General features: G+C 47.1%; 1 long non-coding RNA gene across 1 annotated transcript in view; it reads right to left on the bottom strand.

The window, feature by feature from the left end:
* Positions 1-11,367: 11,367 nt before the first annotated feature.
* Positions 11,368-23,529, bottom strand: part of LOC149872292 (uncharacterized) — a 39,093-nt gene continuing 26,931 nt past the window's right edge. The window contains exon 3 of the long non-coding RNA XR_016440613.1: positions 11,368-11,393. This is a non-coding gene — a long non-coding RNA (uncharacterized LOC149872292). The remainder of the gene's footprint in view (positions 11,394-23,529) is intronic.

Genomic DNA, 23,529 nt, shown 5'->3' with positions numbered 1-23,529 from the left:
TTTAGGCATGTAATATTGCTAGTGTTAAACTGTAAAAAAATCAATTTTGCAGTTCTCCTAACAGGTCTATTACTCGTTTGCAGTTGCTTGTGGCGATATTTTAAAAATAAGTTTGAGCAGTAAAGGGACAGAATTAGCTTCCAGGCAACCCACCAGCAGTGAACAGTGAGATGTACACAGGAGAAGAGTGAATCAATAAATTCTGGAGGCCATCCTGACAATCTAGGGTGATGTCCTCCAGAACATAAAACATGGAAGTTCATGCTTTTCTTGTGCCCAAAAGAAGACTGTATCATTTCTGTGTACATAGGTCTTAAACAATTTCTTGTCTTCCTGTCGTCACCTCCTGGCAAATGAGAAAATATTTATAATAGGAGACCCTCTCTCCTTAGAAAAAAAGCAAAATGGGGAGGGGTTTTGGCATCTGTGTAACTCTCCAGCTCACTGTATGACAGAATTAAGACTCATTTAAAGTTAAACGTTGTGTTCTACCTTTTACAGCCTTTAGCATAGACAGTCATTAAAAAATTGTATTGTATTGTATTGTATTAGCAGTGCACCGATACATCGGTCCAGTATCAGACTAGTGCCAATATAAAGAAAATTGGCAGTATCACAAATTGGCCCAATGGGGCCAATAATTTGGCCAATAAATGCCAGTGTGTGTGTGCAGCTGCAGCACAGCATGCAGGCAGTGAAGTGCAGAGCCGGCGCTGTGGAGAGGTGCCTCCAGCTGGTAAGTCTGTTGTGGTGGAAGGGGAGAAGGGAGGGAATGGGTTGTGGGGGGCAGATCAAGGCCCCTGCGGTGAGGGAGAGAGGGGGCAGGGGCAGGCGCTGCCCAGCTGGGGTGGGGTGAGGCCTGGGACAGAGGCATGGCTTATGGGGGGGTGGCTCCCACCGTTGCTTTCACCCCGGGAGGGCACAGGGTGTCCCCAGATCTGCAGAGGGTGAGCGGGCAGACTGCACTTGTGGGCTGGAGCTGGGCTCTTCTCATGGGGAGCTGGGCTCAGAGCAGGAGCTACAGATGGCACTACAGCCACCCCAATTTTTGGCATAACTTCCTCCCAGCACCATTGCCTCTGCGTGCCCAGTGCAGCCCTGGCTCTTCCCGGCGCATGGGAGGAGGTGGAGGTTGAGGCGGGAAGAGCCAAGGCCACACCGACTGCACAGTTGCAGTGGCACTGGGAGGGAACTACAGCATAATTTGGGGTGGCTGCAGCCCCCACCATAGCCCCCGCAGCTGCAGCACGCCCACTTGCCCCATGTGGATCCAGGGGCACATGAGCCCTTCCATGCCCTCCTAGGGTGCAAGCAGTGGCAGGAGTCCCATGAGCCATGCCTCCAAGCCACACCCTGCCCTGCCCGGCTGGGCAGCGCCTACCCCTTCCCCCTCCCTCCCTCACTGCAGGGGGATTAATCTGCCCTCACACCCCTTCCCGCCCCTTCCACCACAATGGACTTACCAGCTCGAGGCAGCTTTCCATGCTATACTGGAAATCAGATTGGTATCGGCCGATATGCCTTCTTAAAATCCGATATCAGTATCGGCTCCAAAAATCTCTATCAGTGCAGCCCTATATTATATTGTATTGTATTGAATTGTCCATCAGCCCTCAGTTTTAACACTGATCACCATTTGAAACCATTTTGTTTGATTTTTGAGCTGTCTCTAAAACACAGGTAATACAAGGAGTTTTCTTCATAGCATAATTTTACTGACAGTGTCTTAGGATGAATTTAGCTGTACCCATTTGTAGAATCAATGAGTCGGAAGGGACCTAGACAGATCATCAAGTCCGACCCCCTGCCATAGGCAGGAAGGAGCACTGGGGGTGGCAGGGGTTATAAGACCCCAGCCAGGTGCCTATCCAGTCTCCTCTTGAAGATCTCCAGGGAAGGTGAGAGCACCACCGCTCTGGGAAGCCTATTCCAGGCTCTGGCCATCCTTACAGTGAAGTAGTTCTTCCTAATATCTAACCTAAACCTATCCTCCCTCAGCCTGTGGCCACTGTTCCTGGTGACTCCAAGGGGGGCCCTGGTGAACAGACTTTCCCCGAGTCCCTGCTGCTGGCCCCTGATAAGGTTGTCGGCAGCCACAAGATCCCCCCTCAGTCTCCTCTTGCGGAGACTGAAGAGATTCAGGTCCCTCAGCCTCTCCTCATAGGGCTGGCCACGGAGGCCCCCAACCACATGAGTGGCCTTCTCTGGATCCTCCCCAGGTTCTCCACACCCCTCTTGAAGTGCGGCACCCAGAGCTGGACACAGGACTCCAGCTGCGGCCTGACCAGAGCAAGACCTCTCTGGACCTGTTAGTGATGCCCCTGTTGATGCATGACAGGGCACAGTTAGCTCTGCCTATTGCTTCATCGCACTGGTGACTCATATTCATCCTGGAGTCAATCCTGACTCCAAGATCCCTCTCTGCCTCTGTGCTGCTGAGTGTCAGCCCCTAACTATAACCATAATGCTAGTTCCCTCTCCCCAGGTGCAGCACCCTGCACTTGTCCTTGTTGAACTACATCCTGTTCAGATCCGCCCACTTCTCCAACCTATCCAGGTCTGCCTGGACGCGGTCCCTGCCTGCCGGTGTGTTCACTTCACCCCACAGCTTGGTGTCATCAGCGAACTTGAACAGGGTGCTCTCAACACCCTCGTCCAGGTCGCTAATGAAGATGTTAAATAGCACTGGCCCAAGGACCAAGCCCTGGGGGACTCCGCTGCCCACACCCTCCCAGGTCAACATCGACCTGTCCACCACCACCCTCTGGGTGCGCCCCTGGAGCCAGTTTGCCACCCACGTGACCGTGCATTCGTCAATACCACAGTCCCTCAGCTTGCCCACCAGAATTGGGGGGACACTGTGTCGAAGGCCTTCTGGAAGTAAAAATCAGTCAAGTTTCATTAGGGAGGAATTTGGTCACCGTCTTTACTGGGTTATTCAAAAACTAATAAAGCATGTTTTAATGGAGAGCAAGCTCTTGTCCTCACCATAAACATAAATCATGCAGAAGACACAAATTTGTCTAAAAGGGTGGAAACCAGCAAGAAGTTCAGCACATTTACACAAGGCAATTGTATTTTAACTGAATTACGTATGTGAGAAAGAGTGAAGTAATAGGAGTCCTGTAGCTGGCATAGAGAAAGCTCTACTGCAGTAAACGTCACAAACACCACCCTACCTAGCCATTTAGTTCTCATATGTAGGGGATTAAAAGGAAGATGAAATATATCTGTTCTCCTCAGAGTTTACATTATTGCAGCATACGATGGTGAAGCAAAAGAGGCAATGATGACCAATGACTTAGAGAAAAAATAGATGAGATATTCTACAAGTAAGGCTTTCAACTATTGGTAGATTAGTTCAAATCCCCAGTGAAGATATGATTTGCACTATTGTAGCTTGATTTACATCAGAAACATTTCAATACAAAGAAATATACACAAAGTGAAAATGAAAAACACAGAGCTTCACATATGAAAGGCTGTTTTAAATCCAAGAAGACCTTTACCAAATGACAATTTTAATTCTGAGGTTTTAGCAGTACTGTACTCATAACTTTCCAAGAATCTTCACTCCAACAGACTTTCCATATAATTTCTTCAATCCCTTCCCATGCCCCAGTCCTGAAGGTGTTGCTCAGCAGTGTACATAGTTGACTAATGCAGCTCTGATGTACATACCATACAGTTTTAATTTCACGCATATAGGAATGACATGCTGTCATTTTTTTTCCTCTTTTTCTAGAGCTGTTTGTGGCAAGAGCTGTCTCACAGCTTTTGGCTATCTTTCAGTCTTTCTAAGTCAGGCGTTGTCAACTGGGGGTACGCATACCCCCAGGGGTACTTGGGAAGTCCCTAGGGGGTACACACAGATGAGTGGGGATGGAGCACCACTACCCACCACCCCACACCGCCACCTCCCAGGAGCAGGGCTGGGGTGGGACAAGGGCAGTGACATCCCTCTGCTGGCCACAAAGGTGTCCCCCAGCTGGTCGAATGTGGGGTTGGAGGGAGGCTGCATGTGGCAGTAGTTGCCACCACTATCCACCACCCTACGCTGCTGCCACTCTCCATCCGGCTGCATGCTACCTCCACCCTCCTCCATGTCTGGCTGCGTGCGCTACCGCTTCCGCTCAACATCTGCTGCAAGCCACTCCCACCCTCCCCCAGCCCCACATCCAGTCACCGAGGGTACACTTACTCAAAAAGGTTGAAAATCTCTGTTCTAAGTGAAAATTATCCCTTTCAATGGTCTTCTTGGTCAATGCAGTCCACCCTTCTCCTAAAGGCAATGTGTTAAGAGAATCTTTCTCTTGCTATGAGGCTGGTTTCCCTGGAGGGGTTCCAGCTTCATTCAGAGAAAGCAAGCATGGACTTTTTCATCCTCTAATGCCTCTGTCAGTGAAGAATTCAAAGGGGTATGTTATTTTCCCACTGCATTTCATAACCAGTTCATATTATTCAGTTTATTTCTGTGCTTGGCAAACTGAGAGTTTAACTTCCATTTATTTTGCTTCGTTAAATTATTTCATATTCAGCTTTTGCTGTCTCAGACCAATTCATATTATTCCATTTATCTTGCTCTGTTAAATCATTTCTTATTCAGTTTTTCACTGTCACTTAAACCAGTTCATATTTTTCAATTTTTTTACTGTCTAAAGCAGGTCATATTCAGTTTATTTTGATCCCTCTACTTTGCATTCCTAGATTTGAACTTTTCATATTGCTCACTTTTGTGTTTTTCTGTTCTCTAATTGCCTTCTTGGAAATACTCCGATTTATACACACTTCAAATAATTCAGTTCTTTCCGACTTTCCACTTTCCGTTTGCCTGTTTACATTGTTTGCCCTGCCTTTGGTTTGAATGAACTTCAGGAAATTTTAGTTAGAAGGCATACAAAGGTAATATATGAAGTTTTATTTATGGTCACCAGGTTTAGAATTTTTATAAAACCTGCTATTTACTGTAAAAAGAGAGCAACACTTATTATTATTAACTATACGAATATGCAGTGTGTCCTCCCATGAGCACCCCGCCCCAGTTTTGTTTTTCTGGCATGCCAGCACTCTAGTAGCTTACAAGGTAGACATTGCGGTTTTTTCACCACTCCGGCCAAAAACATTGCCTACCCGTTCTACCAGGACATGGACAAAGTTATATTAGAGAATACTTTGGGCATATGGCAATCCTGCAAAGGCTGCTATCCTCCCTACACTGTTATCTACAACGTAAGTAGACACTGAGAGGGGTTAAGAGGCCGCTTTGCTATTCAATGACCAGGCAAAATAATTTGACAACCTGGTCTTTACTGGCCAGTGCTACACCACTGCTACCTGGAAAAAAGAGGTACCTAGAGAGTATTGCCCTTGTCTTCTTCAGTATTGCTGGGTGTTCAGTGTAGGCAGCTGTGACTTCTTGTTCCCTTTTTTTATTTCTGAAACAAGATTCACTGTGGTTTTCCTATTAGTTTGAAACCCCATTTCCTGAACAGCCAAGGCTTTTTCAAGAGTCACAATTCTTGTCTCTTCCAGCGAATGTTCCCTCTAGATCATTGAAAGCAGTACAAAAAAAGCAAACCACCTAGAGAAACAACCTAAACATTTGCAGCAACTGTTGTGACTTAAACCTAAGAAAGAAACCAATATTGAACAGAGAGTTCATAGTGCGAGATGGGAACATCTATTTCATTTACCAAGATCATTGCTCTATTGACTCGAACCTTTCTGCTTAGTAACGTGTCTGTGGATCCATCCACCTGGCATACAGCTTCACAGACAAGTAACGCAATGCAAATAGTGAGAAGCGTATGTTTGCATGTAAATGGGCATTGGTTGCTCTAATCTTTACCAGCTGCCAGTCACCCCTGAGGGGCTCTTTACCACATAGTTTGCAGGAGCATAACAGTTCTTCAAGCAGTTTTTCAGCTTGCTACGGACTTCGGGACAGTGGCGGATTAAGATTTACTGGGGCCTTGGGCAAGCAGAAAATGGAAGGCCCCCCACCAGGCGAGGCCAGGTTCCCTCTGCACCTGCCAGAGAGCTGTGGCTGGGTCCACCCAGCCTCTTCAATGAGTCTGGTGCAAGCTGGGGGCACAAACACCGCTGAAGTGAAGGCAGCCCCAGCCCCAGCCCCAGCCCCTCCACCCAATGGGTGTCACACAGCTGGGGATGTGGTCCCCCAATGCTGTGGGACGGGCTGGGACCAGAACAGGACACAGGGGGTGGGAGGAGCAGAGGGACATGGGCTCTATGCTGCTCCTGGCTTCCCACTTGCCCCTCTCCAGCCCCAGCAGCACGGGGCTGTCTTGTCCCATCCTGTCTCAGCGAGGCCGGTGCCAGCAGCTGCCTGCAGACAGAGGAGAGCAGGAGCAGGAGTTGGAGCAGGGGGCCTCCTGGCAGCACATCGCCCCAGAAAGCCTCCAGCACCTGCATAGAGCTCCCTGCCCATCCCTAGCCCCTGGCTCTGACCTGGCCAGAGGGGAGGAGGCATATGCTACCTGCTCCACATGCCTGTGGCCAGGATGCCCACCTGGGCCATGCTGCCCCTGGCACCCTGGGTGGGGGCTAATTGGCAGAGGCCCCACAGGCTCATGTAGTCTTACCAGTTAATCCACCCCAGTTATAGGAAAGTGATGCAGCTCCTTGCAATCTTTTCTCTTCAGCAGTCAAGTGTCTGCTAGAGCCCGAGCGGTACTCCAAGAGGTACCCCCTCTCCAATTGAAGGGATCAAAGCAGGTGCACAAGCACTATGGGAGGTATAGGGACTCTCTTCCCCTATAGAGCAGAGCCAGACCACCAATGGGGACTTAACCATATACCTTTTAATACTGGGAACATAAACAGGCATAAATCAGAGGGTATAGTGGACACTACAATGCCCAAAGGGGGCAGGATTCAACAAAGGTTAGACACTTACAATCGTTGACAAAAAAACAGGGTTAACAAAATATAAAACACCAACAGCAGAACAAACAATATGGGTTGGTGAAATATTAAAAAAGGCACAAAATGCAAAATGACAAGGAAATATAGGGCCTTGGTACTAGGAGGGGGAAAAACCCAATGGCCCCTATCCACTGCAAGATTTGTTTCTTGTTAACTCACCCCAAGTCACCTCAGCTAGGACTTGAACCCAGATCTTCCACATGGAAGGCAGGAATGCTGCTACACAGCCACCACTGGTAAGACTACTCAGCCCTGCTAGAGATCACAACTTTCCTGGAGCCCCGGCCCCACGTCGAGCTGCCTGGCCTCTGACTGGAGGAGCTGGAAGCCGGGCTGGGAACCCCTCAGGTTGGGCTCAGATCCTTGCTGGAGCTGGGGAGCCTCTCCTGCTGGCTGCAGCCTCTCCCAGGGGATCCTGGAGCCCAGCGGGGAGCCTCTCCTGCTTGCCGCACGCCGCGCTGCTGAGGGTCCCACTGCTGCCTGCAGGTCCTGCTCCTTCAGGCTCTTCCAGGGTACTGCTCCTGCTCTGCTGGCTCAGCTCTGTGAAGCTCCTTCCTTATTGTCCCTCACTGGTCTCTCCTGAGTCAGCCCACGCTGCCCCTTTTATCCCCCTCCAGGTGACCCAGGGAGCCAATCAGGAGACACAGGGGGTGAGTCTGTGGGGCCTGATTGGTGCGGAAAGGGAATCCCAGGTCCTCCAATCATCTTTTGCCCTTTCAAAACGCCTGGGCCAGGTCACTGCCAGCTAGTCATCACACCCCCACTACCTCTCTGAGCCAAATGCCACCTACGTGGAGAGCTGTGGAGAGAAGCGGGGTAGCCCAAGACCTAGGAGGAGATGCTGCTTGGTTCTCTTCCTGGAGCTGCTGATGCCAAGCATAGGGAACCGCAGAAGGCTGTGGTCCGTGGAGAGCCCACTGGCACCCCTACCCTTTCCTGTGGTACGGCTGGCAGAGGTGCAAAGATAACGGACTTGAGGAGCAAGAGCAAGGGATCAAAGCAGGTGCACAAGCACTATGGGAGGTGTAGGGACTAAGCTACACTAAGCTAAGAGCCCTGACAGCTATGAGGTTGAGTAGAGAACCTGGGAGCTATGAGATTTCAGCTGAAAATAACAGAACCTGAAACGCAGCTGATTTTCATGAGATTGCATCACTGTGTCAGTATTGGAAAGGCTCTAGCCAGTTTTGGATTTGACCTGGGACAAAATACTTTAAAAATGTCTCACTTGAGCCAAGACTATGAGGAACGTTAGGCAGGAGGTTCATTTTTCAGAGAGCACAGAGGGAGGGATTAAGAACTGAATTGCAATGAAAACTATATTGCAGCAAGTCACTTCAAGGAACCCCTTCCCTCTGATAATCTCTGCAAATAAACAAGCAATAGGTACTCTGCCCTTTATTACTAAGAATCCTGATGGATCATCTTGCCCTTTCATATCTATATTTGCTCAGAAGTGCATTTGGTGTGTGACCTCTGCTGCCACCTTCTCCAGGTTGCTTTTTTTCTCCCCCATCAAAAGCCTCCTGTTTAAAACACATTAACAAACAGTCCAAAGCAAAATCTGTCAGAAGCAATATGGGGATAAGCAAATATCAAGGAGTCTGAGGCCTCAGCAAAGCTGGTTCATGTTTGGGAAAAAGTATTTCTGAAGAGCATTCAATTTTAAAAGAAAATGTTTATTAGCTAAAGAACCACCTGTGTTTTGGGGGCAGAGGCAGCCGTCTCAAAGGTAGACTCTCACAGAGAGAGCCATTTGTGCTAGATAGGCCTGCACATGCAAATTATTTTTATCAGCCTAAACTGAAATTAAGGAAAACAGCAAGCAAAGCAGTCATTTAAGCACACACTTTTCTTCCTCTTACATTGGTGCAAAACTTGAGTCGTTTCCCTAATTCAGTGAACCCTGCTTGGGATTAAAATCACAGTAACTGCTCCAGAAGCCACACGGCTCCTAAGCTCTCTTCATATTTAGTGCATAGCTGCTCAAAGCTGTAGGCTTGTTGACTAGAGACTTGTCTGCCTTTCTTTGAGAGTAGCCTTTACTAGCCAACCACAGAGTCATTGTAAACAATCCTGATAGCTGGTAAAAATTGTACTTCTGACAAGGACTTGGAATTCTACCTGTGACCGTTTTCCAATTCTGAAACCGCTTCACTTAACCCTCACTTCTTCCTTTTGAGAGTACAGTTACTGGTAGCTGTCTGTGACTTTATGCTGGTTTCAGAGGCAGCAATTGCTTCTAGCTCCTTGACATGAGCTTTCAGGGGCTGAATGTGGGAGGATACTCTAAAATTATTTTCTTTGTAGTTTTTTAACTCCGAGTTCATGTTTTGTAAAGACACTTTTCTGGTTATTGGTTGTTTTTAGGGCTGCTGCACCTTAGAAAGGAGGGGGAGGTACAGAAAGATAATACATCTGTACTTGCAAGGGGCTATAACATTAGTATCTTGGGGAAAGTGATGATTTTTTGTACTCAGAAATGAAAGCCTTTTCTGTTGGCTTCTCTTCTGGTCCTGATGCTAATGCTTACACCAGAACCAAAAAACAACCAGTGATTATATACTATAGCCACAGGGCTTAGTAGGCTCTTGAACAGTTTCTAGAGTAGCTAAAATCAAGAGGCCTGAATAAATACACAGGCAAAATCTAGGGTTTCCAGGGCTCTCAAATGTTTATCACAGGGCTTGCTAGTGCAATCAACCCCACTGGCGAAGAAGAGATACCAAAATAAAAGTGCTTTGTATTTAAATAGTGCCTTGTTTTAAATGTGCTGCAAACATGAGCTAATTAGCTCTTTAATAATGGGATCTCCATATAGTGTGTAAAATGCTTTGGGACAGATTCTGTCCCATGTTAATGCATCCTTGCATAAAGGTGCCTTAAGTCATGTCTGCTTTGCCTCTACACTGAGCCCAAGAGCATGCTCTTCTTATCTGCTCTCACTTACCAAAACCCAGAAAGTAGACCACGCATTTGCTTTGACCAGGTACAAACATTACATTTTTACTGGTATAAGTGATCAGAAACTAGTCTTTGCCCGTAACAGAACAGAGATTCAGCACATAGGCAACAAGTAGGGAAGTCACTGGGGGTATATGCCCCCCCACAAGAGTGCTGCTGCCCCCCTGACAGTGAGCACTCCAGCTACTAGGGGAGCACAGAGTGCCCCTCCTGAAATTGGCTCTGCCGGTGGCACACCAGCAGCAGAAGTGCCACGTGTGAAAATGCTGGCACTTCTGCCACCGCCGTGCTGCATGGGGGACTCCCCACCCCAGTCGTGCCCTGCTAGGACCCTCCAGCTTCAGGAGGCACCAGTTGCCCATAGTTCAGCACACAGACTGGTTTAAAAATGGCAGAACACGGTCTAAGCTTTGCCTCTGCCCTTGCCCCCCACCAAAGCTAAAATGTGTGGTCTGTTTGTTACTGATCTAAACTATGTCACTTACAGAAAGCTGCGTAACTTAGATTGATTCCACCTCAGGCTTTTTGAATGTCTGTACCTAGCTTTTGTGTTCCTGAATACATGTCCATAAGCACCCCGAGGACTAAGAACCTGAGAGTGGCTGTTCTGCAAAGGCTACATTGGCATGTAAAGGGCACTATTGGCTGGGTAGGATGCACTTCTCATTGACACTTCTAGACTTCTGTGACCCTCCAGTCCTTTCCTGTCACTCCCCTTCCAGCATACTGGTGGCCCTTCGAGATGAGAACAGTTGAGCACTGCACTCTGGTGAGCCTTGTCAATGTAAGTAAACCCCTAAGGGCCATGCCAGGAGGGTTAGTTTAGCTCCGAGCCAGCCTTCAAGATCCCTTTTCCTCCCTTCCCCTTTTGGGTTCCAACAAGGAAAGTAGTGCTTTGCTGAGCTATTATTACCAGGGAGGACAAGCGCCTGGCTGTGTATGGCTGTGCCTTGATGATGATCATAAGTGTCTGTTGCTGAAACCACCTTTCAATTAGCAGAGGGACATGGCTGTGAACAACTTTTTCACATCCTCATTTTGCATTAAATAGAAATACTGGATTACAAAGTTGTGTTCTTTAGCACCGCACTCAAGTCTCTCTCTCAGACTCTTTGCTTCCTTGTATCTGAATAGGGGTAGGGAAAAAAAAGAACAAGGAAAATTGAAGTAGCATTTTGGTGGCTATTAAGGTCTTAAACTACGATGTTCTATTCTAATCTACTTAGTTCAAATTTCTTATTAAGCTGGGTGGTATATAACACCGTCCTTGGGAGCTAGCAAGAGGGGAAAAGGAGCGATATTTGATTTTACTTGACATAGTAAAAGTACATTTGCTTTGTGATCAGTAAAAGGTCAGGAACATTTTGTTATTGCAAGAAATTGCATCAATTACAAGCTGTACAAATCTCTCTCGGAAAGCAACATGCACACTGGTTACCTGCAGTCTTCGATTTTTTAGCGGCTAGTCTCCTTGTGGGTTTTTCCTTTAAGGCAAAAAAAAATTACTTTGTTAAAAAGTTGCCATCAGATAAGAGGAAAACTAGCAGAACACTTTCAGGGGTAATATATGACAATTTACTGTGTGAGAAACTCAGGGAAATTGACGGTACATTTATATAGTGCCTTGCATCCAGAGGTAGTGAAAAGAGATGTTTAAACCTTATTAAACCTGGATCTGTAGCCTTTACTCATATGAATAAGACTATTGACTTCGGCAGAATTACACTCATGAGTAAAGACCACAGAAATGAGGACTATGTTCACAGTTCATCCAACTCTGGTGGGGAAAGATGGCTGTTACGGCTCATTAGCTGGAGGATTCACAACTGGCGTTTGCCTGGAGTTTGGGCTTCCTTTAACTCCACACCTACGAGCCATCTGGTGTAAACACGATTCAACCTTCTGTAGTAGGGCAGGCTGTGGTTTTCTGTGAGGTCCCAGCTTGAGGTTAGCAGTGGTATCAGGAATGAAATTGTTTTCCATTTTACTGTTGCAGCTGGGAGACAGCTAATATGGGGAAATCAGGTCAGCCTTTTGTTTCTGGAAGACTTGGAGGAAGGAACGGGTAACAGTTATGAAGCTGCCAGAAAACGCCTAAGGAAGTGAGATTAAGGGACAGGGCAAGTTGAACCAACTCATGAGTGAAGAAAATGTCCTACTGATCTTTTGGAAGACCCATGATTGTGTGGCAAAAAGTGCGACTGGAAAGTTAGCCCAGAGCTACCCAGATCTTCTGTAAGTTTAGTAAATGTGGAGGACACTTTGTGCAAGCCGCTGAGAAGTCCATTTTCCACAATGAAACTTGAAATCAGGTTTTGATCACTGGGAATTTTATGAAACAAGTCTTGCATGGTCATGAATTCCCTTAGGAGCTTTGCAAGAGTATATTAGGGTTGCATTTCTCCTATTGTCACAACTGAAATGGGCTTTTTAATGACTACAAAAATGACCACACATACGCACAAGAAATGCAATGCTGCAACACACCAGGGGCTTTTTTTGCCAGGCAGTGCCACTTGCTGAACCATGAGCAACACACCCTTCAGCAGCTCTGTGGCTGCAACTGGCTATAGATGTTTACTGTATTTGCAAATACTGGAGCCTGGTATCATGACAATAGACACATTAGAAATATATAATTGATTGTTAGAGTGATATGTATTTGAGATATGTAGTTACAGGCGCATTAAAAAGAATGATAAAAGAGGGGGAAACCCATCCTTAATCTGACAATTGTCATTATACTTGATAAAAAAAGATGTGCTTTGAACTTTTACGGTATCACAGGCCTAAATACAGAACACACGTCCACAAATTTTTAGTACAAAGCATGTTAGGTCCTGAGGAAGAGTTATTCAAAGCACATGGAAATCTACAGCTAGCTTCTATTTAGCCTTAGTCATCCAACAAGTATCTGCTGCCAAAGTCCTAATTTATGGAACTGGGGTTATTTCACCTGTGTAGGCATGTAGTTTTCCTATACCAGTGATTCTTAACCAGAGTGCCAGAGCACCCCGGGGCGCCATGAGATCTTTGCAGGGGTACCACAAGGTGTGAGAAGACAAGTAACTGTGAGGACATAACTGCAGGCCCAGGCTTCTCCCTGTCTGGCTGATGCCCCGTCCCCCACCATCGGGCCTCTCTACAAGGAGGTAAAAACAGTAATACATTAATTAGTTATTGAAATCAGGGGCTGCTAACTTCCCAAAAGTAATGGAGGGGTGCTTTGAGTCAAACAAGAGGTGCCCCCAGAATTTTGAGAACCACTGTCCTGTACATTCAGTGGGGAGGTGGGAGGCAGCTAATGCATCACCAAAGGTGAATTCTGCTTCACCATGTGGAATCACGTAGCTTTCATATGCATTAGTGGGAAGCGCTTAGCTGTCTCCAGAGGCAGAGCCACAGTTCCCCAGAGGTACTGAATGTCACAAGCCTCACATCTGGCCTCATGTCAAAGCCTCCAAAGAGGTGCAGCTTTCCAGAATAAGTTGCCTTTTTGCTGGGCAGTTTTAATGAAGCATTGACCTTGGAAATTAATGTTACTAGCCCATTACCAAAAAATTAGCATCAAAACAAAGAAAGACATTACTTTCAAAGACAAAAAATAAAAAGCAGCCTGGAAATGTCATAAAAGCTCCCAGTTCCCCAAAAAACATACTGTTAACTTCTGTCTGGTCTTCATGCCTGGATGTGCAATACCTGCAGCCACCTACGTCAGCTCTGTGCAATCAACAGGAGCCTTGACGACTTGGTTTCTGGCTGCTGCTCCTGTTCTCATGGAAACAGGCATCAGAAACAGGAGAAAGGTGCTTTAAACTAATCACAGTTTTAAAAAAAACCTTTGAAACCATGATTAGTTATAGCCATGGGACCTCTTTTTGCCAGTCCAGTTTCTGGCACACACTTTCTCAGTGCAATCATTTGGGCAAAGGCTAACAAGTTCCAATCTCTGCATTTGCTTTGCATGTTTGGTACCTTTCCTGTCTCACAAGAAGCCAGCTTTCTCGGTGTTCTTTTATAACCACTACTTTGTCTAGCTATCCGATATATTAATGTTATTTTGAAAACACCATCTAAAACCTGCTATGGAATTAAAATAACTGAAGTTAAATTATCCTAATTATTTTCTGTTCTCTAAACTATTTACAGAGAATAAATATTTGGGAAGTGAAGGCAGAATATTTGTCACCTTATATTAAAATGAATAGATTGACTGCTATATTTGCAGTGAGTATGGGCAAGTTGTGTAACAATCACTGGGTTCAATAAACACACAGGCATATGTGAATGGAAACAACACACTTTAATTTGTGGAGCAGTATGCAACATCTGCAAATGCCTTGTCTGTCTCTCTAACTGATTCTTATCTAGGTTCTTCCTGAGGGGCCATCTCCCAAGTCCCAGCTCCCTCACTCTCCTGTTAGGACGCATGTATAATTATAACTTCGATCACTGCAACTTGCACAAGGTTTCTGTCAGATTTGGTACACTGAGTATCCAAGTATGCTTGCTGAGGAATGACAAATAGCTTCCAGTTACCTGTTTTATCTTTGGCATGAAGCATAATCAATAAACCATCAGGCGGGTAATTTTTTTTAAAGGTCTGCTAATGTAGCTGGTCATTTAAAGCAAACATATCTGACAATGGTGCCATCTAACTACTGTGCAGCAAAGATGCCAATCTAGGAAGCTGTCATTCCAACACTAAAATAGAAACTTACTTTGTTGGATCTAAAGGTTTGTTTTTACAGGAACTTCCTGACCATGTCTAGGGAAAAACATTCAAAAAGCCTGAGCCTGAATTGATTCAGGCTTTGCAGGTTAGTCTAACCTGGCTAGGCTGAATCAGTTTGTAACTGTGCAGACTTCCCCTCTGGATGAAAACAATGCAGGCACATGCTTTCAATGGCTCAGGGTAGAAGCCAGGGGGTGCTAGAGTCTTCCCTTCCACAGTGCTGAGCTGAGGGGGAAGTGGCTAGGCCCCGCAGGACACTCTGATTAGGGAGGGGTTCCCCACCTCCTGACCAGCCCAGCAGAGAATTGATAACATAGTGCTTGCTTATCACCCCTAACTCAGTGTTTGTCAGCCCATTGAGAAAACAACGGAGGGACATTACCAGCTACCTGTTGATTCTGCCTTTGTCCTGTCTGGCACATAACGGACCATAGCCAGCATGTGGTCTGCTAGCTAATCCTGAGAGGTGTCTGTGTAAGGCAGAGGGGATGGGGAAATGGTGGGGAGACGCGGGAAGAGCAGAGAGAAACCAGGCAGATGCCTGCAGTCTCTGCTGAAGCTCCAGCCAGGGAGCAGAGGAGAGGGGCCAGCTCTGCTGAGGAGCAGGGAGCCCCGTCCAGCCCAGAGAGCATGCCAGGATGCTGTGGGAGTCTAGTTTAACTTAAACCAGGAAGGGGTCTGGGACAGACACTGCATAAACTGATTTGACCCAAATCAGTTAAGTCTGATACTACAGTGTTTCTCAAGCTTTTAAGTAGCAAGTACTCCCTAACTTCTGAAAATTGTAATAAGTACCCTAACACTCAATTTTCCAGGGGGATTTTATATTTACAGATTAATGTGTGCCATATGTTCGAAGAAGGGTTGTGTATATAAGGCTGTGATATGATAGATGTCTGATCTGGTGTGGGTAGTGTTACCACCTTTTTCACCAGGGATGCACAACTCAAGTATGTACCTGGGCTACAAGTGATGTTGGCCACAGCTAGGAGGGCTGAACGCAGTGCCACACAAAGCATGGCATGCCAAATTATTACTGGAGAATTTTTTGCCATAGTTTTGAGAGAGGAAAAGAGGGCGAGAGAGAGGAAAAGAGGGTGAGAGAGAGAGTGTTGGGGTACCCACGTACCCCCTGCCTGTGTCTTGCGTACCCCCAGGGGTATGCATACCACAGGTTGAGAAATTATGCAATACTACATTCAATTCGGTTTGTCTCAAGGCGGTTTCAGCCATTTTCAAACAGGATTATGTGCACTGAACATCTGTTTTGTTACAGGTTTAAACCATTTTCTGATCACTTAAACTGGTTTATATGTAATGTCTGTCCCTAGCCTATGAGAGCATATCCACAGTAGAGACAAAATGTAAAGGGAGGAAATGCAGTCTGACCCCTAAAATTATGCTTCCTCTCTATGTCACAGGAGCCAGTGACCATGGTTTGGCTTCCTTGATATCTTTTTCAAGCATAAGAGGCCTTGAAATCCTGGGGTCCAGTCCTTGCTCCCAGCACTGTTCATGCATTTGATCCAATGACTCTTTAACAAAAAAAACCCATAAGCAGTCCCAAGAATACAATATGACTGTGTCACCTTACCTGTGGGCTAGAGAGTCATACGCCCTCTTGCTTGATCTTCCTTTGTTCCTTTGGCCCAGCAATCACCTCACCTAATTAATAACCTAGAGGTTGGGCTACACCTCTTTTTAAGTGGAAAATATTGGTTTGAACCCTCTCAGGCTGAGGAAGGCACTGGACTCAGGTCTCCCACTCCCTGGGCAGGTGTTCCATTCATTAGTCCAAGTGTAAATAAGATACAGTTCATGGGGATACCCACAAGACCACAAACTTCACAGTGGGAGCCACAGCCAAATTCAAGCCCCGTAGGCAAAATGATGCAGCTCCCTGCTTTGGATCCAGTCTATGATGATGAACTGGCCCTATGCCATTCATCTGCAGGCCAGATGTGTTGGACAACCCTGCACCAAACTATTACATAAAAAATAGATACCCTCCATTGCTTTCTGCATCCTAAAAGAAGAGTGAGCCAATTGTTTGTCCCCAAAGGGAAGACTTAAACATCTACGTCCAGCAGGGAGTTGTGGGCTGTGAAACCCAATCTCATGGGCTAGGGACAGAGACTCAAAAAGCCTGAGCCTGAATTGATTCAATCTTTGCAGGTTAGTTTAACCTGGCTAGGCTGAATCACTGAGTAACTGCACAGATATCCCAGAAATGCTGGCACGTGCCTGCAGTGGCTCAGGCTAGAAGCCAGGGAGTGCTACAGCAGCCATCCCATCCCTTCCATAGGGCTGAGATGAGGGGGGCAGGATTAGATTGGGGTTCTCCCCGCCCCCTTCTTGATAAAAGAGCACTTATCACCTCTGTTATCAGCATTTATCACCCCATCAGAAGACAAACAGCTTCTCATTAGTTCAAACTCTTCTTAAACAAAGAAGGAACAGAGGGATGTTACCAGCTGAGCTGTTGATTAGCTCCAAAAGCCCAAGCTGACACTGCTGTTTGCTGCAGCACGGGCCGTAGCCAGCATGTGATCTGCCAGCTAATGCTGAGGTGTCTGTTAAGCTGAGGTGTAAGGCAGAGGAGACAGGGGATCCCTGCTTAGTAGGGAGTGGTGAGAGGAGATGGACAGCAGGAGGAAGCCAGACAGACGCTGCTCTGCCTGCAAGTCTCTGTTGGAGCTGCAGCCCGGGAGCAGAGGGAAGGGGCCAGCCCTGCTGTGGAGCAGAGAGCCCTGCCCAGCCCAGAGAGCATGCTGGGATGCTGGAGGATTCTAGTTTAACTTAAACCAACAAGGGGTCTGGGGCAGACATTGCATAAATAGGTTTGACTCAAATCAAGTAAGTCTGATACTACATTCACCCAGGTTTATGTCAAATCAGTTTCAGCTATTTTCAGACTGGTTTGTGAACATCTGTTCCGTTACAGGTTTAAACCAGTTTCTGATCACTTAAACTGGTTTATGTGTCATATCTGTCCCTAGCCATGAAGGTCTCACCCCAGGATGCAGCCAAGTGCCTTAGGCCCAGGAGAGACCTATGAATTTCCAAATTTGGTGCATGTAATTTGGGAGCAGAAGACTGAGACAAGCTCAGGAAGAGACCCCCTGACTGCACCAAGGGAGCAACATAGACATACCCACAGGCACCTTACCTGGGTTTGTGCATCCCACACTTGGAACTAGGTGCCAATGACGTAGACAAAAACTGACCACTCGCTTCACAATCCTTCTGTGAGTTTGCGCTTGAGAAGGTGTGACTGTCAGATGCCTACAGAAAATCTCTAAGTGCAACTACAAAAGAACACAATTACAAGGCAGTGGGCACAAAGATTTTGGTGCTTTTTTCCTTATTTCTGACTTCAGCCAGCCCTCACCATTAAAATAAAAAATAGCTGAGCAATCCAAAGTGAACAGCCATCACTTATTGCAAATCAGGTTCCTGCATAATCTCATTTGTGTCACGTGTGCAACCAGTAATCGCTATTGTCCAAACCATTCATTCTCTAAATATGAAGCAAAACCATGAAGGTACCATAATGCATAATAAACTTCTTTCTGTGCATGATTTGCTTTTCCATCCCAAGAGGCAAACAACTTGGTTTTTTTTATGAATTGTGCTTTCCTTCTAACTGCAAACATAAAATGTTAAGCAAATAGTCATTCTGGATGCAAAAAAGCAGTTTCACCACACTACAAATTCTGACATTCATCCCAGAGTCAGTGAAGGCCACCATTCAGTATGCATGCTTTAAAAGGAACTTCTATGACATAACAAAAAATAGGTAAAACGTGAAAATGCCTCCTTTTTACCTCCTAAAAATTCATAAGCTGTGTCCAGCTATATAGTTCCTGGGATGGGACAGTCTGGTTTATAGTTTCTTTTTGTAAAGACTCCCAGGAGTTCTTGTGCAGAATCTACCAGTTACGTTAAATCAATCTATAGGCTGCCAATAATATTGTAAAGGTACACTTTTTATGCACAGTTACACAATATTTAACACATTTCTTTCAAGCCAAGAAAGCTCAGGTTTTCATGTGTTACTGTGGGAGGATCTAGTCTTTCTTTTGAATAATTTTTACTAAAAATGTAGGGGATGATATATAACTTTCCAGTTTTCGCTTGACTCACTTCTAGAAGCATCACTATAGAAAAGTGGCTGATGTAACAGACAATGAATATTCCATGCAACTGGTGAAAAGTAGCAGCTTTCAGACTGAAGTTTAAAAGGGGCAAACTGAGTTATAGTACACTGTGGATTACAGATCTTTAGTTTCAGTTACTGTGAGTAAAGAAGAGAATACCATATGTAACCCAGGTATACACGGGTATGTACTCCCTTTTCCAATTGAAGGGGATTGTTATCTGGCAGGGGTGCTGTGAGCAAAACTGCAGACTACTCAGTTTCTCTCTGTCCCAAAGGAGTCAAGACAGGAAAATCTGGAACTTAACTATGTACAAATGCATTATTATTTACATAAAGTGATAAAAATAGACATAAATATAAGCATATGTACAGATATATATATGTAACAGTATATATTCATATAACTATAAACCTTATTCTCTGCAATAGGTCACCACCACTGGGGTTCCAGGTAAGTGACAGATAAACACAGGTAAGTAACAGCAAGGGGTCCCAGCAGATTTATTAAACTGGCAGGTTTATTAAACTATCAATACACAAATATAGAAGTACACAAAATATAAGGCACAATATTACAACATAAAAGTCGCTCACCTTCCAAATATAAGGTGCAGCAACATCAGGGTAACTTTAACTTCTTAAGCCCCTTCCCCAAAACCCCTCAAGTGGCGCACTGGGGCATTGGCTGCACTCCAGTAACCAGTGGGAGGGAAAATCCTCAGTGCTTTCCAGGTCCCACTGTGACCTTCAGGGACAGGACCAGAGGGAGAAACTTTAGATCCAGGGAGCCTTCCCTCGCTTAGGCTTCCCCTGCAGCCTCACCACCTGGGGCAACTTTCCCCTCCCCTGTGGAAATCCCCTTTCCTCACAGCCCCAGAGTCCCGGGAGGGTGGTCTGCGTCTCCTGGCTAGCAAGCTAGTGCCCCTCCTGCTGAGACCCAGTTTCCTCTGCTCCTTCTGGCCCACCAGCCAGCACAGGGCCCCCGTGCACCTTCATGTGCACCCGAGGCTCTGCCTTCTGCTAAAGGGTTGGAGGCCCGGGCCGCCTTATGCGGCGCCGGGGCTCAGTGCACTCCCGGACCCTCTGTGCAGTGTCATCCACACCAAACTGCTGGCCCAGTGTTAGCAGCTGTAGACCCAAGCCGCCTCAAACAGCTCCCATGGTCTCTCACCTTCCATGCAACACACCTCCTGCACCAAGTTCCCGGCCTTGAGCCGGGGGTCGGGGACCTGAGCCGCAGCAAGTGGCTCTCAGGGTCCTGCTCCATGCACCAGCCCGTGCACCGTGTCTCTGGCCACATGCCAGGGGCTGCAGACCCGAGCTGCCTCACACAGCTCCCAGGGTCTGGACACCATGCACTGTGCTGTGCATTGAGAGCCGGGTCACTAGAGCTGTCTGCTGCTTCCCGCCGCTAAGGGAAGTCTTCAGGGGCTCTTCCAGGCTACTCCTTCACCCTGCTGAGCAGACCTCCTCAGCTCCTAGCCCCGCTCTTCTCTTCATCCCTCAGTGCCTCTGCCGCGTCCTGGACTCACAGCTCCTTTTTTTCACTCCGGATACTCCGCCTCTGAAGGCTGGCTGGACCTGCAGAGCGCAGGCTTCAAACAGGTCCGGCAGGCTCTTTGCCCCGCCTCCATGTGAGGAGCGGGGCTGGCCCCGCCCAGCCCTTACCTGATCTGTAGACAGGCTTCACCAATCGAAAAAATTTTTCGAGCCCGTTCGAGCCAGGTTGCATCAGTGAGTCCGCCACACATCTTTATCTGGTGCTTTTGTGATTTTAGTTTTATTACTCATGACTAAAGCCATGACTGATCACAAACAGTTGCTGATTTGGATCAACCCTAATTTTTGTTACGTCAGAGATGTTCCTGTTAAAGCCTGCATACTGAGTGGTGGTCTTCACTGATTTTGGGACGAATGGCAGAATTAATAAGGGGGTGAAATTGCTTACCTACGGGCAAAATGACAATTTGCTTAACACTTTATGTTTGCAGTTAGAAGGCAAGCACAATTCATCAATAAAAAAAGTTGTTTGCCTCTTGGGATAGAAAAGCAAATCATGCACAGAATGAAGTTTATTATGCATTACGGTGTAGCAGAAAGCCCCCTTTGTACATTTCCCTTCTGGACATGGATATAACAGAAGCCCCTTCTTGCCGCCTCCCCCGCCCCCCCATTTTGTTCATTTATTTTCCTTCTAAGTGCTGGCAGAGACCTAGCACACTCATTGCATGGGTCTGGCACAGCTCAGAGCCAGCCAGAAACCTGAAGTGGCCTTCCGTAGGAGAAACCTAGAAACTACATCTACATATCAATTAAGCTCAGTGTCACTAAAGAAAACAAAAGAACTAAAATATCCATTTCAAAGACGGTACATATATCCTGGTGCTAACTATATCCTGGTGCTAACTCACTTACTGTCCCCAGTAGCCTTCAATCCTCACTACCTCACATTGCATTTTTATATACGTCTCACAGTGCATTTTTATATTTCATCTGTCTCATCTTTACCATGGCATTTTATACTTTTATACCCTTAAGGAGTGTACTCCCTGTAGAATGAAGTTACACCCTGGACCATTGTTAAAACTGCACTGAAATTGTAATTGTACAGTGATAAAATCTGTTGAGTGAATGTGAGTGAATGGTGATCATCAGTAGACAATAGTCTAGCCAAAGGAACTCCATTTTAAGCTCATCAAGCTAAAGAACTGATTCCTGGAACTGAGCACTCACCCTATGGACTATTCCTGTAACCCATGACAATACAGCCATTAAGTCAATAAGTCCAGGGTGGACTCCTGAAACTTCAGGTACCAGCAGGCAGAGACCCCTGTGACTAACAGCTGTCAGGTACTACTCAAGACCCACATGGGACAGCAACCTCCAGACTGGGTAGCTGTAGCAGGGCACTAAGGTGCCTGCTACTGACAGCAGTAATGTAGGCTCAGCTGTCAGTCACCAGGCCAGCCCAGGTGTGTCATTTGACCAGAAGGGGGCAGGGCCTGGCCTATATAACAACAGCCAGGCTGAGGCCAGAGGTCAGTTCCCCCTCTGGCTGCTGAGGAAGTAAGAGCTTGGTGGAAGTGGGTAGAAGAAAGAAGCTCGGTGGCCTGAGCAGTTTCCGTTGGGAGTAGACCGGGTGGAGGAAGCCCTGGTAGGGATTTTTGGGAGGAAAAACTCCTTGATGGTTTAGAGTTTGTTTAGCTAGGTGGTTTAGTTTCATAGTTTCTAGGGTTGGAAGGGGCCTGAGCAGATCATCTAGTCCGACCCCCTGCCATGGCAGGAAAGAGTACTGGGGTCAAATGACCCCAGCAAGATGTTCATCTAACCTCCTCTTAAACACCCCCAGGGTAGGAGCCTGCGCCACTTCTCTTGGAAGTTAGTTCCAGACCCTAGCCGCCTTGACGATGAAGTCGCGCCTCCTGACATCTAATCTGAATTTACCCTCTGCCAGCTTGTGACCGTTATCCCTGGTCACTCCTGGCGGTGCTCGGGGGAACAGTGATTTCCCCAATGCCTGCTGATCCCCCCTGACTAGTTTATAACAGGCCACAAAATCCCCCCTCAGCCTTCTCTTGTGGAGGCGGAACAGGTTCAGGTCCCATAGCCTCTCCTCGTAGGGCCTGCCCTGCTGCCCCCTGATTGTATGAGGCCTCGTATGGCCTCCTCTGGACCCTCTCCATGCTGTTGACATCCCTCTTGAAGTGCGGCACCCAGAACTGGACACAGTACTCCAGCTGCAGCCTGACCAGTGCCGCATAGAGGGGGAGTGTCACCTCTTTGGACCTCCTCGAGATGCATCTGTGGATGCAGGACAAGATGCGGTTGGCCTTCCTGACTGCCTCTCCACACTGCCGGCCCATGTTCATCTTGGAGTCAATGATGACCCCCAGATCCTTTCCTGCCTCCGTGCTGACAAGAGGGGAGTTCCCTAACCTGTAGGTATGGTGCCGGTTGTTCCTCCCGAGGTGCATCACCTTGCACTCGTCTGTGTTGAAACCCATCCTATTCTCCTCCGCCCACCCTTGTAATCTGTCTAGGTCTGATTGTAGCCTGTTGCATCCTTCCAGCGTGCCCACGTCCCCCCACATCTTAGTGTCATCAGCAAATTTGAACAGGGTGCTTTTTACCCCCTCGTCCAAATCGCTGATGAAGATGTTGAACAGTGCGGGCCCGAAGACCGAGCCCTGGGGGACCCCACTGCCCACGTCTTCCAGGTTGAGAAGGACCCATCCACCACCATCCTCTGGGTGCGGCCCTCCAGCCAGTTGGCAACCCATTTGACTGTGTGGGTGTCTACACCACAGCCCCCCAGTTTCTTAATGAGAACGGGGTGAGAGACAGTGTCAAAAGCCTTCCGGAAGTCCAGGAAGACTATATCCACTGCTACCCCTGCATCTAATGATCTGGTGATCTGATCGTAAAAGGCCACCAGGTTGGTCTGACAGGACCTGCCACTGATGAACCCGTGTTGGTTGCCCCTAAGCATGCAGTCCCCTGCTGGCCCCTCCTGGATGTGTGCCAGCGTAATTTTCTCAAACAGCTTGCCTAGGATCGAGGTAAGACTAACTGGCCTATAGTTTCCTGGGTCCTCCTTCCTGCCTTTTTTGAAGATGGGGACCACGTTGGCCCTCTTCCAGTCCTCCGGTACCTCACCAGAGCACCATGAGTGCTCCTAAAGTTGTGCCAGGGGACTTGCAATGACCCCGGCCAGTTCCTTTAG

This window comes from Crocodylus siamensis, chromosome 2, assembly GCF_052110815.1.
Source record: "Crocodylus siamensis isolate JL-2025a chromosome 2, ASM5211081v1, whole genome shotgun sequence".
Lineage (NCBI taxonomy): Eukaryota > Metazoa > Chordata > Crocodylia > Crocodylidae > Crocodylus > Crocodylus siamensis.
Note: the sequence above shows the minus strand (reverse complement) of the source record. Positions and strands in the feature narration are given on the sequence as shown.